The sequence below is a fragment of the Trichosurus vulpecula genome, chromosome 1 (assembly GCF_011100635.1).
Source record: "Trichosurus vulpecula isolate mTriVul1 chromosome 1, mTriVul1.pri, whole genome shotgun sequence".
Classification (NCBI taxonomy): Eukaryota; Metazoa; Chordata; class Mammalia; order Diprotodontia; family Phalangeridae; genus Trichosurus; species Trichosurus vulpecula.
The window spans coordinates 217,082,304-217,097,846 of record NC_050573.1 but is presented as its reverse complement, the minus strand read 5'-3'; the positions used below and the strand labels follow the sequence as shown (position 1 = coordinate 217,097,846).

Sequence of the window (15,543 nt, the reverse complement as noted above, 5' to 3'; positions counted from 1 at the left end):
AGGGCTTGGAATATGATATTCCAGAGTTCAATGGAGGTAGAATTAAAACCAAGAATCACCCACCCAGCACAACTGAGTATCATGCTCCAAGGCAAAATATGGATTTTCAACAAAATAGAGGACTTTCAAGCTTTCTCAGTGAAAAGACCAGAGCTGAATAGAAAATTTGACTTTCAGATACAAGAATGAAGAGAAGCATGAAAAGGTAAAGAAGAAAGAGAAATCATAAGTGACTTACTAAAGTTGAACTGTTTTGTTTACATTCCTACATGGAAAGATGATGTATGTAATTCATGAGACCTCAGTATTAGGGTAGCTGAAGGCAATATACATGCATATATATATATATATATGGACAGAGGGCACAGGGTGAGTTGAATATGAAGGGATGATATCTAAAAAAATAAAAGCAAATTAAGGAGGGATGAGAGAAGAATATATTGAGAGAGAAAGAGAAAGAGAGAGAGATAATTTACCCCATTCTATCTCACATAAAAGTGGCAGGAAAAAAGCAATTCATTGGAAAGGAAGAGGGGGCAGGCAAGGGGGAATGAGTGAATCTTGTTGTCATCGGAATTAACCTGAGGGGGGAATAACATACACACTCAGTTGGGTATCTTACCCCACAGGAAAGAAGGAGGAAGGAGATAAAAAGGGGGGATGGTAGAATGGAGGGCAGATATGGAGAGGAGGTAATCAAAAGCAAACACTTTCAGAAAGGGACAGGGTGTATCAGGAGGGCCGAGTTTATAATCTCAAAGAGGATCATAAACATGTCTGAAAGGTTCGGAATCGCCGGATAGAAGAAACTCTCAAAGTAGAAGGCAGAAGAATCAAAACATTTATTTAGGCTCCACAGTAACCAACCCATGAACCAGAAGCCCCATTTTGATATGTTGGTCATAATCTTCCAGGCCCAATAGGTACGCCTTGAAAGAGTAACCAGGAGGCTACAGAGAAACATGATTGCGTAAAGCAAAATCATGTTTCCCCCTTGATGGTAATAAGATTACCCACTGGACTGAAGTCTTTGTTCAGCTTCCTCCCGTAGATCAGCTCTGCTGCTGGCAGCTCCTGCCTCAGCTGTGTCTGTTTCTGAAACTGAAGCTGCAACTGAAACTGACGATGTAACGGTCGTAACTGCCTCTGTAACGGTCGTTGTAACTGCCTCTGGCTCCAACCGGAAAAGGAAAGAGAGGAAGAATCTTCAAGCTGTCCTCTCCCCTCTTATAGGGTTTCTGACATCATCAAGCTCCGCCCAAATGACCAGGGCCGATTGGTTCCTGAGTTGGCTCCTCCCCCTAGGGTAGACCAGGTTCTGGAGCTAACACCTCCCCTCAGCCAGCCCCATGACTCCCCACACAGGAAGCCGTCTGCCTCCCGGCATGCTCCCCGGGCCTCCTGCCCCGGAAGAGCAAGCCACAGTGTCCAGAGGCTCAATGAGGCAAGCTGAGCCATTCAAAGAAAACAAAAGCCATTATGGCTACATTCCACCCCTTGTTATAGGATACATAATCTAATCAGCCATGTATCCTAGAACATACATTGTGATTCAATTACAAAGGAAACTAAAACATATCATTCATTATAAAGCAAAACATATCATTTGGTGACATTCCTAAACATTGGTTTAACGATTCAAATGCGATCCACCCCTAGGTCCCAGCAAGATAATCTCTTCAATCAATCATCCCCAAAATAATTATTAATAATTCAAATGTCCACCCCTAAATCCTTGTATCCATTACATAGGATCAATAATATCATAACAATAAAACAACACAGCAAGGATAACACAAAATAAGTAAACAGAACACTATCATCATTTCCACCCCCCTTGAACGATTGGGGCTCAAAATCTTGGGGTGAGGGGTGAAGGTCTCATTTTCCATAGCTTCTTCATGCTGAAATTGGATGTAGAGATGGCCCTGCCCCCAAAAAGTCCCATTCCAGAGGTCATTTCTTTAACGAGCTGGCAGGAATTCCAAGAATGCTACATGCTTAGGCAGTCACCGGAAAGTGCAGGGTGCTTAAGCCTGAAGGAAACAAAACTAGCAACAAGGTTAGCCAAAACAAAGGACAAAAAGAATAGTCTGTGAATCTATTATTATAACCTATTCACGGTAAAATATATGGTTCAGGGGTACGATTTGGTAATTATTTTCCCCTGAATAGACAACTGTTACAGTGTTGTCCTTCCCATGGGCTATAACTTCTGCAGCCTTTGGAATATCATCTGGCTTCCGTTTTACCCATACCTTAGCTCCTGACTTTATTCTATCAATGGAGCAAGACCCTTTTGCCCCTCTAGTAGTTATTTTGGGAGGAGGGTTAGTTTTCACAAAGGGTATTTTTTCACAGGGGATAATAATGACTTGAACCATCCTATCATTTCTACAAAATTGTACAGGTTTTTTACCCATATTCTGGAGTGTCACAACAATTTCTTTTTGATAATTAGAATCTATCACTCCAGCCAATACATGTATTCCTTGAGCCGCTAATCCTGGTTTAGGTAATATCCGTCCAAGATGATTCTTGGGGATTCTCATACATACTCCAGTAGGGGTTTTTCTTATCTCTTTCCTATTTAACCTAAAATTCTCTATACAATGTAAATCATATCCTGCTGAACCAGGTGTTCCTGGACTTGGTAGTGGGACATCTTCCCTCACAGTCCAAAATTCAATGTTTTGGATCTCACATGTTTGCTGTTCTCTGATCTGCAGATTTGGGGTCATCATTCTGGCTAGAGGTGTACTACCCCCTAAGGGTCTATTATTCAAATTACGTAAGGCAATAGACAAATTATCCTTCCAATGTCGATATGAATTATTTGAGCTTAATTTTCTCAGCTGTTCTTTCAACAATCCATTCATTCTTTCAATTAGCCCAGATGCTTGTGGGTAATATGGAATATGATATATCCATTCTATATTATTCAACACACAATATCTTTTCACTTCTTTGCCCTTGAAATGTGACCCATTGTCACTTTGAATCTGCATTGGGGTTCCATAATATAAACTTACAATATCTAGAGTTTTACAGGTGTTTTTCTGAGTTGCGTCTTTATAAGGACAAGCCACTAGTACACCTGAATAGGTGTCAACACACGTACATACATATTTACATCCTTTATCCTGGGGTAGTGGGCCAATATAATCTATCTGCCAAATTTGGGCTGGAACTTTTCCCCTTGCTATTTCTCCAGTAACTATCCTAGGAAGAGTTCGTTCTTTTCTAATTGGCATATACAACACTCCTCTGTTATTTGTTTTAACAACGCATGAGAAATACTGATACCTCGATCCTGTGCCCATCGATGGGTGGCCTGGACCCCTAAATGGCCAGCAGTCTGGTGGACCCATCTTGCTAAGGCTGGGTCATCAGTTGGAGTCGGAGTAGGGACAATACATTCAGTAGCAATCTTTGCTAGTCGATCCGCATGTGCATTGTACTCACGTTCTGGTGTGGTCAGGGTTGCATGAGCATCAACATGAAAAACTGACAGATCTGTAACCAAAGACATGTCCCATATATTTTCCCATAACTCTTTACCCCAAACTTGTTTGCCATGAATCTCCCAATTCTGATTCCTCCATATAGGCATCCACGTAGCTAATCCATTAGCTACCGCCCACGAGTCAGTAAATATATGACATTGTCCTCCTTTCTCTGCTCTGATGGCCTGATGCACTGCCATCAGTTCAGCATATTGGCTACTTCCACCTATCCCAGAACTTTCCAGAGTTCTCCTTGTACAGGGGTTATAGGCTACTGCTTTCCAATGTCTCTTCTGTCCTAAATATTTTGCTGTCCCATCAGTAAACCAAGCATGTTTCTTCTGTTCTTCATTTAGTCCGTCATATCCATTATTCCATTTCACTAAGGATGGTACCATCTGTTGCTTAGATTCAAGGGGCTTTTCATTGCTCTCAGTATCAATGTTCGCCACAGATTCATGTAGAGCAGAAACTCCATTTTTGCCTGCTCTGGACCTATTCTGAATATACCACTTCCATTTGATTATGCTTGCCTCTTGTGCATGTCCAATTCTGTGAGAAGCTGGGGTACTCATTACCCAAGTCATAATTGGAATTCCAGGCCTTAATACCACTTCATGACCCAGAGTTAGTTGCTCAGTTTCTACTAAAGCCCAATATGCAGCTAACAGCTGCTTCTCAAAAGGTGTATATTGCACTCCAGATGAGGGCAGTTTCCTTGACCAAAAGCCTAAAGGTACACTTCGGCTTTGTTGTTTTTGCCACAGACTCCAATTTGCATAGTCATCTTGTACAGTCACTTGTAACTCCACTGGCCCATTTTGCATAGGCCATAAGTCTAGAGCTAATTGAATAGCAGCCTTTGCTTCCTCAAAAGCTCTACTTTGTTCAAGTCCCCAGTCAAATTCATATTTCTTTCTGGTGACTTTATACAAGGGTTTTAAAATCTGTCCCAAATGTGGGATGTGGTGTCTCCAATAACCAAACAGCCCTATGAACTTTTGGGCCTCTTTCTTATTGGTAGGGGTGGGAAAATCCTGGATTTTTTGTCGAGCTTGTGGGAGAATTTCTCGCAGTCCTCTATTCCACTGTATCCCCAAGAATTTTACAGTTTGAGCTGGCCCTTGAACCTTTGCGGGGTTGATTTCCCATCCTTTGCTTTTCATATGGTCAATTAATAATGCTAAACTCTCCTCCACCTCCTTTATATTCTTTCCCTGTATCATGATGTCATCTATGTAATGTGTAAGCTGTACACCAGGCAACTTTAATTCATCCAAATGTTCAGCTACAATCCTGTGGCAAATAGTTGGGCTATGAATATATCCTTGCGGCAGGCGTGTAAATGTATACTGTCGGCCTTGCCAAGTAAAAGCAAACTGATTCCATTGCTTGGGGTCTATTGGGATCGTAAAGAAGGCATTGGCCAAATCAATAACTGCATACCAAGTCCCTTCATGTTTTTGTATTCTCTCTATTAAAGTAACCGTGTCTGGGACAGCAGCATACAAGGGAGGAGTCACTTTGTTCAGCTGTCTATAATCTACTGTCATCCTCCATGTTCCATCTGACTTTCGGACTGGCCAGACAGGGTTGTTCCATTGAGTAGTTGTAGGGACTAACACTCCTGCCTCAACACATTCTCTTATAGTGTTGGCAATTTCATCTTGCCCACCTGGCACACGATATTGCCTCAAAGTAATTACTTCAGAAGGTTCGGGCAAAGTGATTGGATCCATCTTGATTTTCCCCACTAAGACTGCATTAATGCCTATTTTCCTCACAGCAAATTGGTATTTCCCTTCGGGTAAATTTAAGGTCATACCCTTCAAAATGTCTATTCCAATGATGTATTCAGGAATAGGCACAATAACCACACTATATTCTTTCTTGGGCAACTGTCCAATTTTCATCATCAATTTAACTTGTCTGGCTGATATTTCAGTCCCTCCTAGTCCTGTAATGGTAATAGGAGTTCCATGGCTGAACTTGTCTGGATTTCCATAAATAAGGGTGGCCTCGGCCCCAGTATCTATTAATGCCTCAGTTACCGTACTTGACCCATTTTTCCAATATATGGTCAAGTTAATGTGAGGTCTGCAATCCAGCCTGTGTATTTCCTTAACTTGGGCTGGGGCCTGGCCTGTTCCCTAGTATTCCCTTTCATGTGATTCACTTGGGTATGAAGGTTCAACATCTGTAGCATTTGCAGGAGCAGTTCTGATTTCCCTATCTCTCCTGTTATCAAGGCCTTTATCTCTGTACATTCTATATAATTCATTGGTTGGAATTCCATCTATCATTTCAAAACCTACCCCTGCTCTCAATAAAGCAGTAAACATTTCTTTCCTTGTTACTCTCCTTTGGCGCCAAGTTTGCTGGTTATTCACTCTTCTCTCTCGAGGAGATCTATCCCTTCCCCAGTCACCTAAGTCATATAACTGTAAAATCTTATTTATCACTGTTGTAAGACGGCTCCCTACTTCTCCAAGTAATAAATTCAAAATTAGTTGTTTATAAGCAGGGGGAGCTGTCCTAATTATTAAATTCCTATGAGACAGTCCCATTGGATCATTGTAATATTTGTCTGCAGTTCCTATCATAATGGCAGTCTTCATTACCTCCTCCTTTAGTCTCATGATACAATCTCTAAGTGAATACCAGGGTCTGTGCTCAGTGGGCCACATAGAATCAGTATCATATCTCTTATTGCATCCCACAGCGGCTAATGCCAACAGAGTAGTCCTGCTATCACCATCTCCTTGCTGATGATGTTCCCTAAAAGCTTGTTGAACTAGAGGATCATGGCTGATACCTATGAATCTCATGCAGTCTGTCCCATCTACTGATATTCCACCGGCCCCTTGATCACTGAGTCTTACCATCCAAGATATCAATGGTTCTCCTATTCTTTGGCTGAATCTACTCAAAATATCTGTGACCTCTTGCGGTGAGAAATCTTCCTGAATTTCCCTTGTAACTGAATCTTCACCTCGGGTTTCTGTCTTCCTCCTTTGTATGGGTCGAGCCCTTGTCTGATCATTTAACCATCTCCTATTCTCTGTGTGAGGCACATCCTGAACCCCAGTAGTGTTTTGTGCCTCAGCCGGCTCTTTCTGGGCTGGGTTGAAATGCACTCTGGGCTTTTTTGGTCTCCTGTTGCTCTTAGCCACATTAATAGAAAAGTTCTCATTTGAGTCAGTTTGGTCTTCTGCTATCTGAGATTTCCCTTCTTCCTGTGGGGTAGGAGTGCCCCCATGTCTTTCACTTAATCTCAATCTTTCGTATACTAGCCGGTAGGCTGATAACACTATCCAGCTTTGCCTAGATAGTGATGCCCCTGACTGAATCCCAACTTCTCGTAAACACTTTTCCAAATCCCTAGGATCTCCTTCCCGTAGCCTTGGTTCCCAGTTTTCACAGGGTCCAGCTTTTTTAGCCAATTCTTTTGCTAGGGAGGAATAAAATGGATCCTCCCATCCTGGGATATTTATCTCTTCCTCTGGAATTGTTCTGCTTCTAAATAGAGATCTTATACCTAGCGATCCTGTTCGTGACGCCAAATGTATCAGGAGGGCCGAGTTTATAATCTCAAAGAGGATCATAAACATGTCTGAAAGGTTCGGAATCGCCGGATAGAAGAAACTCTCAAAGTAGAAGGCAGAAGAATCAAAACATTTATTTAGGCTCCACAGTAACCAACCCATGAACCAGAAGCCCCATTTTGATATGTTGGTCATAATCTTCCAGGCCCAATAGGTACGCCTTGAAAGAGTAACCAGGAGGCTACAGAGAAACATGATTGCGTAAAGCAAAATCATGTTTCCCCCTTGATGGTAATAAGATTACCCACTGGACTGAAGTCTTTGTTCAGCTTCCTCCCGTAGATCAGCTCTGCTGCTGGCAGCTCCTGCCTCAGCTGTGTCTGTTTCTGAAACTGAAGCTGCAACTGAAACTGACGATGTAACGGTCGTAACTGCCTCTGTAACGGTCGTTGTAACTGCCTCTGGCTCCAACCGGAAAAGGAAAGAGAGGAAGAATCTTCAAGCTGTCCTCTCCCCTCTTATAGGGTTTCTGACATCATCAAGCTCCGCCCAAATGACCAGGGCCGATTGGTTCCTGAGTTGGCTCCTCCCCCTAGGGTAGACCAGGTTCTGGAGCTAACACCTCCCCTCAGCCAGCCCCATGACTCCCCACACAGGAAGCCGTCTGCCTCCCGGCATGCTCCCCGGGCCTCCTGCCCCGGAAGAGCAAGCCACAGTGTCCAGAGGCTCAATGAGGCAAGCTGAGCCATTCAAAGAAAACAAAAGCCATTATGGCTACACAGGGTCAAGGGAAAAAACTGAATAAAGGGGGATAGGATAGGAAGGAGTAAAATATAATTAGTCTTTCACAACATGAGTACTGTAGAAGGGTTTTACATAATGATACCCATGTGGCCTATGTTGAATTGCTTGCCTTCTTAGGGAGGGTGGGTTGGTAGGGAAGAGGGGAGAGAATTTGGAACTCAAGGTTTTAAAAACACATGTTCAAAAAAAAAAAGTTTTTGCTTGCAACTAGAAAAAAAGATATACAGGCAATGGGGCATAGAAATCTATCTTACTTTACAAGAAATTAAGGGAAAAGGGGATGGGGGGAGTGGGGTGACAGAAGGGAGGGCTGAGTGGGGTGTGGGGCAACCAGAATATATGCCATCTTGGAGTGGGGGGGAGGGTAGAACTGGTGAGAAAATTTGTAATTCAAACTCTTGTGAAAATCAATGCTGAAAACTAAAAATATTAAATAATCCAAAACAAAAAAAAAAGGAAAAAAAACATTTTCCCACCCTAGTACATTGGAGGAGCACTACCTTCATTCCATTTCATTTACTAGGGAGAATGGGCTTATATTTACCACATTTGCTTCCTAAATTTGGTCCCACCATATTCACATCCAAATGTAGCACTGATACTTGATGATTCCTTGTACTAGCTAGGGTTGTCCCAAAAGCTATTCCCAGAGGTTACTCCTTGCTCTTTGTGTATCAGTACTAGGACAGCAGCAAAATCCAATATGAACTGGGACTCCCAGAGGCTCCCTCTTTTGAAACTTGCAAGGACATACTCCAGTTAGTCTTTTTAGTCTAAATGTTTTTAGTTTAAAATGTTAAAGAATAAAAGGAAAGGCTAAAGGATCAAGATCCATTTTCTTGGGGCCACATGTTGGTGTCAGAGGACAAAATTCTTAGTCTTCTTACAGCATTGTGCCTCAGCAGACACTAAATTCTCCTATGTATGATCTGTCTCCTATTAGAATGTAATTTCCTTGAGGGCAGGCATAGTCCTGCTTTTCTATTTGTACATAAAATAATAACAATGTGCTTAGCACACAGTAAGTGCTTAATAAATATTTTTTCCTTCATTTACTTAAGGTTTGCAAGGCACTTTGTATACATTAAATATGTTTACATACGCTTGTTAGAAATCTCAGTCTGAATATCTCATAGACATCTTTTTTAAACAATAATTTTTATTGATATTTTCTATTTCTTATATTACCATAGTATCCCATGTATCTCTTTCCCTCCCACTCCCTGAGGACCATTTTGGAGAAGAAAAAGAAGGGTGTAAAGTCAGTACAATTGACTTATACACTGAAAAAGTAGAAATTATGTGCAATGTGTAATACCTGTGAACCTACCACCTCCACAAAGGAGTGGGATAAGGGCGTCTTCTCATATCTCTTCATTTGAGTGTACCTTGACCTTTACAACTTTGTTACTTTTTAAATTTTTCATGTGTTATCATTCTCTCCATTTAAATTGTCATGGTTACTTTGTGTCTTGCTTTCTTGACTCACTAACTTTATTTTTGGTACAGAGTGATCTTTCCATGCTTTTATGTTTTTATTACCCACATTTCTTATAGCACAGTAATATTTCATTACATTAATGTACCATAATTTTAGTCATTTCCCAATTGATGAGCATCTTTTCTTTTGCTTCCAGTTGTTAGTTATCACAAAAAGTGCTGCTATAAATATTTTGGAGAATATGGGGACTTTTTCTTATTAATGACTTCCTTGGAGTATATTATCTCAGTAATAGAGTCTCTAATTCAGAGGCTAAAGATCTTATAGTCACCTTATTTTCATAATTTCAAATTGCTTTCAGAATGGTTGAAACCATCTCACAGTACCACAAACAACATATTAGTGTGTCTATCCTTCCACAACCCTTCCAACACTGTTTTGCCATTTTTTTCATCTTTGACAATTTGCAGTGTGAGGTGAAGTCTCTTGGTTGTTTCAATTGGCATTTCTCTTATTATTAATGATGTGGAGCATTTTTTATGTAGTTGTAAATGAATTGCAGTTCTTTTGAGAACTTTTCGTTCATATCAGTTGACCATTTATCTATTGGAGAATGACTATTAAATATGTTAAATATGTATATGTGTATAAATGTATGTGCATATATACATATACACACATATATATGCATGCATGTATGTATACTACATATATACATAGACATATGTATGTATCTTGGATACCCAGCTGAAATTTCATGGAAAGATTTTATTTTTTCTTGTTTCACTATCTCCCTTCTTATACTAAATGCAATAATGTTCTCTCTGCAGAAATTTTCCAGTTTCAATTTTCCTCTTTTGCTGTAAACACAGTATTATATTTCTTCTATTTACTTTACTTTAATGTTTAAGGTGGCCCTGTTCCTAGTGATTTTCTACCCCTCATTTCTGATCCTCTCTCCTCATTTGATATTTCCCCTTGATTTCTTCCCTTTTATCTAGTCCTAATACTAATAGTGACTAGCATTTATATCACATATTGTTTACCAGCCATTGTGCTAAGAATTCTACAAATATTATCTCATTTGATCCCCACAACAACCCCAGGAAATAGGGGCTGCTATTATCCCCATTTTATAGAAGAGGAAACTGAAGTGAATAGAGATTAAGTGACTTGCCCAGGGTCACACAGCTAGTAAGTATCTGAGACCAGAGTTGATCACAAGTCTTCCTAACTTCAAGCCCATTATTCTATACATTACCCAGCTCTGTCCCTTGGTAGGGCTCCTCCCCCACCACAACCCTGGTTATTCAATCCACCACTGATTTATATCCTCTCTGTCTGACTTTTTCTTTTTCTACATTTGCTTGGAAATCTCTTGTCTATGCTCTCCCAGTCCTCCAGATGTCATTTGACACTAGAGGTTCCAATCCTCCTCCTCTCCCTTACACTCCTAGGACAACAAATCCTCCACACCTCATCTAGCATAAGGTCCTCATCTTCTATCACCATCTATCTCTTTTCACTTATAGGAACATTCTCCAGTGGAACTCTCTCCTATCCTTAAAGTAAGGCCTCTTTCCCTTTCTTCTCTCTTTTAATCTTTCCTCTCTTTTTCTCACCCCCCCCATAGGGTCCTCTTTTTCTGACACCATAGACCTCATTGCTAGCTCTGGCACATCACTCATTTCTCTCTATCCTTCTCCTCTTCTCCCTTTAATGTACCCTCACATGTTGTAATATGGTCTCACAAAAGAAGCATTTACTTGAAGGTAGGATTTTGCCAGCCTATCATACTCCTTATCAGCCTTTTCACTGTTACCTCCACAAGATTTCTGCCTTAACACCTGTCTGCTTGTGTACTTTTAGAAAGAAATCTCTTATTAGTCATCCTGTTGCTATTACTGTTCTTGCCTGCTACATTTATTCACTTTTCCTGCATTTCTGTTGTTTATGGTGAATAGGCAAATAATGTTTCTGTTTTGGTTTACTTCCTAAAAATATTTCAAGCTCATCTTTATTATTGAACATTCATTTTTTACCTGTACTGTTTAGCTCAGATTTGCTGAACAGATCACTCTGGGCTGTGTCCTGAACTCCAGTACTCGTGGGAAGATATTATTCCATTCTCTTCTCTTTTTTTAGTGAATGAGAAATAGTCTTGCATCATTCAACTGTCCTTTCATCTGTTTGTGAAGCTCTTCCTGTTGATGGTTTGCAGAAAATCTTAAATTTAAACACTGTGTGTCTTGGACTTTGCAGCCCTGTTGTGTTGTTGCTTGTCATCATTGTTGCTATTGCTTGCTTATAGGTTTTCTGGAGGCAACCTGTACATTCTTTCAATTGGAACTTCCATTTTCCACATTTTCAAATTCTGGAAAGGTCTCTTCTACTATTTCCTTCATTGTAGTGTTAAAGTTTTGTTGTTGTTGTTGTTGTTTTATATTGTTTTGTTTGTACTGTCATATTCTTCTTGGAGCACTATGATGCTTAAGTTGTCTATGCATTCTGTGTGAATTGAGTATGTTTTGCTTACGTATTTTCTTTTAATGTATTTTCTTTTACATATTTTAAACATTTTTTACTTTTAATGTTGTTGTTCTTTGCTTTTCTTCTTCTAGGTGTCCCTGACTTCTGTGTATTTGCACAATTAATCTATTGTTATCTCTTGTTTCTTTGGTGAGGCTTGCCGTTGCAGGTTCAAGTTTTCCTATTCTGTTCATTATTTTTGATGTGCAGAGCATAAATTCTGTATTCATAATTCTTGTTTCTCTTTTAAACTATTCAGAAATAGTTTATTATGATTCTATGTCATTTTCAAATTACACATGTCCTCTATTTCATCAAGTATCAGATCATTTCTTTATTTTTTTCTTTTAAAATATTTATTTATAGATACCTGAACTCATCTATTAGTCTCGATGCTACATATCTTTCTGTTATTAATATATTTTTCCTGTTGGTTAATCAGTTTAAATTCAAGGTCTTTGAATTTTCTTCCTCATGAAATCCTTGGTACTTCAACCCCCTTGCTCCCCCCTCCCCCCAATTTCCTTGTTACTTACATACTGACTCACTCTGCTCTGATTGTGGTTTCCTTAGAGGATGAATCTTGAAGTGTCTCAGCTTCCTCCACAATAGGTATTTAATGGTTCACCAGGTTGGATCTCTGCCCCAAGTAACTTTTGAGTGGTCAGATCTAGCCCCATCTGAATTAATGGTGTCTTATACTGGCCACTTGTCTTATTCCCTGTGTTGCTTAATTCTCTGGCCATGGACTGGCAGCTCAGAGCTTGCTTTCCCCAGAACTGGCAGTTCAGCTCTTTGAAGGGCTGATACCTCCAGGTTGCAGATCCTTGTAGGCCTTTGCTCTTGCAAGGCTATGAACAAGCTGTCTTTCAAGGATTAAGTACACTTCCACAGTCTGGACTGAGAGTCCTAAAGCAATAGAAAGACGGGTGGGGGAACAGGAGACAGGAGTGGCCTTTGATGTAAACCTCTGTCATATTTTTGGGTCTGGCTAGTGCAACCTTACTGCTGATGGTGTAGGAGTTGAGAGAGGACCTCTGAGTGAGCTCAGTTTCCATTAGAGTTAGTTAGTCCCTGGGCTTGAGGAGATTTTTTTGCTTTCTTTTGGATTCTAAGTGTCTTAGACCATGGAAACAACTGAAGTCGCTTTGTTTTTGGTGCATAGTTTCTGTTTTGGATAGCTTTGAAGGGTCATGAGGATCAGACTAATCTGTAAGATTATTGCTTATGTGACCTGCATTGACATCTTAAACTCAACATGTCTGAAACTGATATAGTTTCTTTTCTTTTTTTTAACAAAGGGAGGTTTTATTAATACACACAGGGAGAGGGTTGAGAGGGCTGGTGGGATGGGACAAGTTCTCCCACCCTTTCCAGACCTCCAGACCTCCGGACCATATGGACAAAATATGGTTGGTGGGTTTGTAAATGGGGGATTGGGAGACAGCTGGCTGTCCTTGCCCCTTCCTCAGATGGGCAGTTGCTGGCTGGTTTTGTTTATTCTCAGGATCCTGTGTTACAGTTCTGACAAGAAGGGTGGGGCATGTCCTAAGCATGGTAGCCAGGGTGGAGCAGGGATGGGCAAAGGGTCGGATGGGTCTCCAGAAGTGCCCTAGACCTAGGGAAGCTCAAAAAGACCTCTGAGGGTCGGCCTAAGGAAGCTCATTGAAAACTGATGGGGTGGGAGAGCTAGAAAAGGCCCTCCCCACAAACAGGTCTCCTGCCACAACAAAACTTCTTGAGCTTTGAGTGCCAGAGACAGAAGGGCAGTGGACTGTAAGCTCCAGGAGAGCAGGGACTATGTCATTTTTTCATCTCTGAATTCCCAGGATCTGAACAGAGCCATGCTTGTAGTAGGAGGTTGGTAAATAGATGTTAACTGAATTGAATGTAAAGACTGCCCAGAGAAAGGTGGAGAGGAATGTTGCCTCAATCCCTCTCTCCCTTCCTCTGATGGTGAATGGACACTGGTTGCTGGGCATTCCATCAGAGAGAGAAAGAGGAGCCAATAAGACTTAGAGGGGAGAAGGGAGTCAAGGTATATCCAGCTGATGTGGGAGGTGGAGAAAGGAGCTCAAGAAGATGGATAAACAGATGACAAACCCAAGGACAGGCCAGAAGAGGTTGGGAGGGGGGGGATTTGTCCCTTCCTAAGGTTGGGGCATCACAAAAGGAAATAGGAGCAGCCTCCCTTGAATGGTGTTGGATTGGATTGAGCAGGGCTGGAAACCATCAGGGAACACTTTGACTTCAACCTGCTGCAGTGCAGAGCACTCAAGGTAGCAAACAGCTTGGATGTGCTTGTTCAGGGCTACACCCAGCTAGGGCATGATCAGTTCTTGGCCCTGCTTCTTCAGCCAGCTTATGGCATCTGGCTGGGCCCACAGGTCCTTCTTGGTGCCCACAAACTGGATGGGCACATCAGGACAGTGGTGACATACTTCTGGGTTGCACTTGTGCCTCACTTTCTCATAGGAAGGTAGGCTAGCAATGGAGAAACAGATGACAAAGACATTGGTCTGGGGATAGGACAGGGTGAGTAGCTAGTCATATTCTTCCTGGCCTGCTGTGTCCCACAGGTTCAGATTGACTGTGTGCCCATCCATAGTGCTTTGGGCACTGTAGCTGTTGAACATTTTTGGGATGTACTCCTTAGGGAAGGCATTGGTTGTATAGCAGATGAGAATGCACATCCTGCCCACTGACCTGTAGCCCACCATCATGCACTTTATGATCTGCATCGTGGAGGCTGTGGTGGGTGCAGCTGTTGCCTTCCTTATCTGTCCCAGCCAGAGCCCCCACAGTGGCAGCTAATGTTTCAACCTGGTCTTCTCCCTCCCTCCCTGCCCGCGGTGGGGGTGTTGGAGGCAGTGGCAGCAACAGCGGCTACAGGACTCAAGAACTGAATAAATTTATTTTCTCCAAAATCTTTCTCTCCATAACTTTCCTATTATTGTTCAGGGAACAATCATCATCCCTGTCTTGACTCTTTTCTCTCTCTTACCCTTGATATGCAATCAGTGGTTAAGTCCTATTTCTTCTATTTTTTGACATTCATATATACTTTCCCTCTCTCTTTTGACATTGCCACCATGCTGGTGCAGGTCCTCATAACCTCACTCCAGGACTAATGCAATAGCTTGCTGGTAAGTCTGGAAGCCACAAATCTCTCTCCTGGCCTGTGCAATCTCTATTCCACTTCATCTGATTGGTTTTCCTAAATTTCAGGTCTGATTATATCACTCCACCTGACCCCCACACCCCATTCATTAATTTCTAGTGGCTTCCTATTACCTTCAGGATCAAATATAAAATCCTTTGTTTGGCTTTTAAAGCCCTCAATAACCTGGTCCTTCATACCTCTTATTCTTCTTCCACCTTATTCCCTCCACATACTCTGATCCAGTGACATTGGCTTCCTTGCTGTTTTTTATCCATCTGCCAAATCCTAGCATTTTCACTTGCAGTCCTCCATGTCTGGAATGCTTATTTTTATTCCTTTTCTCCACTTCTACCTTCTCTGGCTTCTTTCAAATGTCAACAATATTTCCACCTTCTCTAAAATAACTTTTTCGAGCCCCACTAAAGTGATTTTTCCTTCATTTCAGGTTCCTTCTCTCCTCTGCCAATTATATATGTATATATATATATATATATATATATATATATATATATATATACACACACACATATATATACATATATATATATATTATAC

At 41.2% G+C, this 15,543-nt stretch overlaps 1 pseudogene; it reads right to left on the bottom strand.

Moving 5' to 3' along the window:
• Window positions 1-13,989: 13,989 nt before the first annotated feature.
• LOC118834924 lies at window positions 13,990-14,566 on the bottom strand (annotated as a pseudogene).
• Window positions 14,567-15,543: the final 977 nt, after the last annotated feature.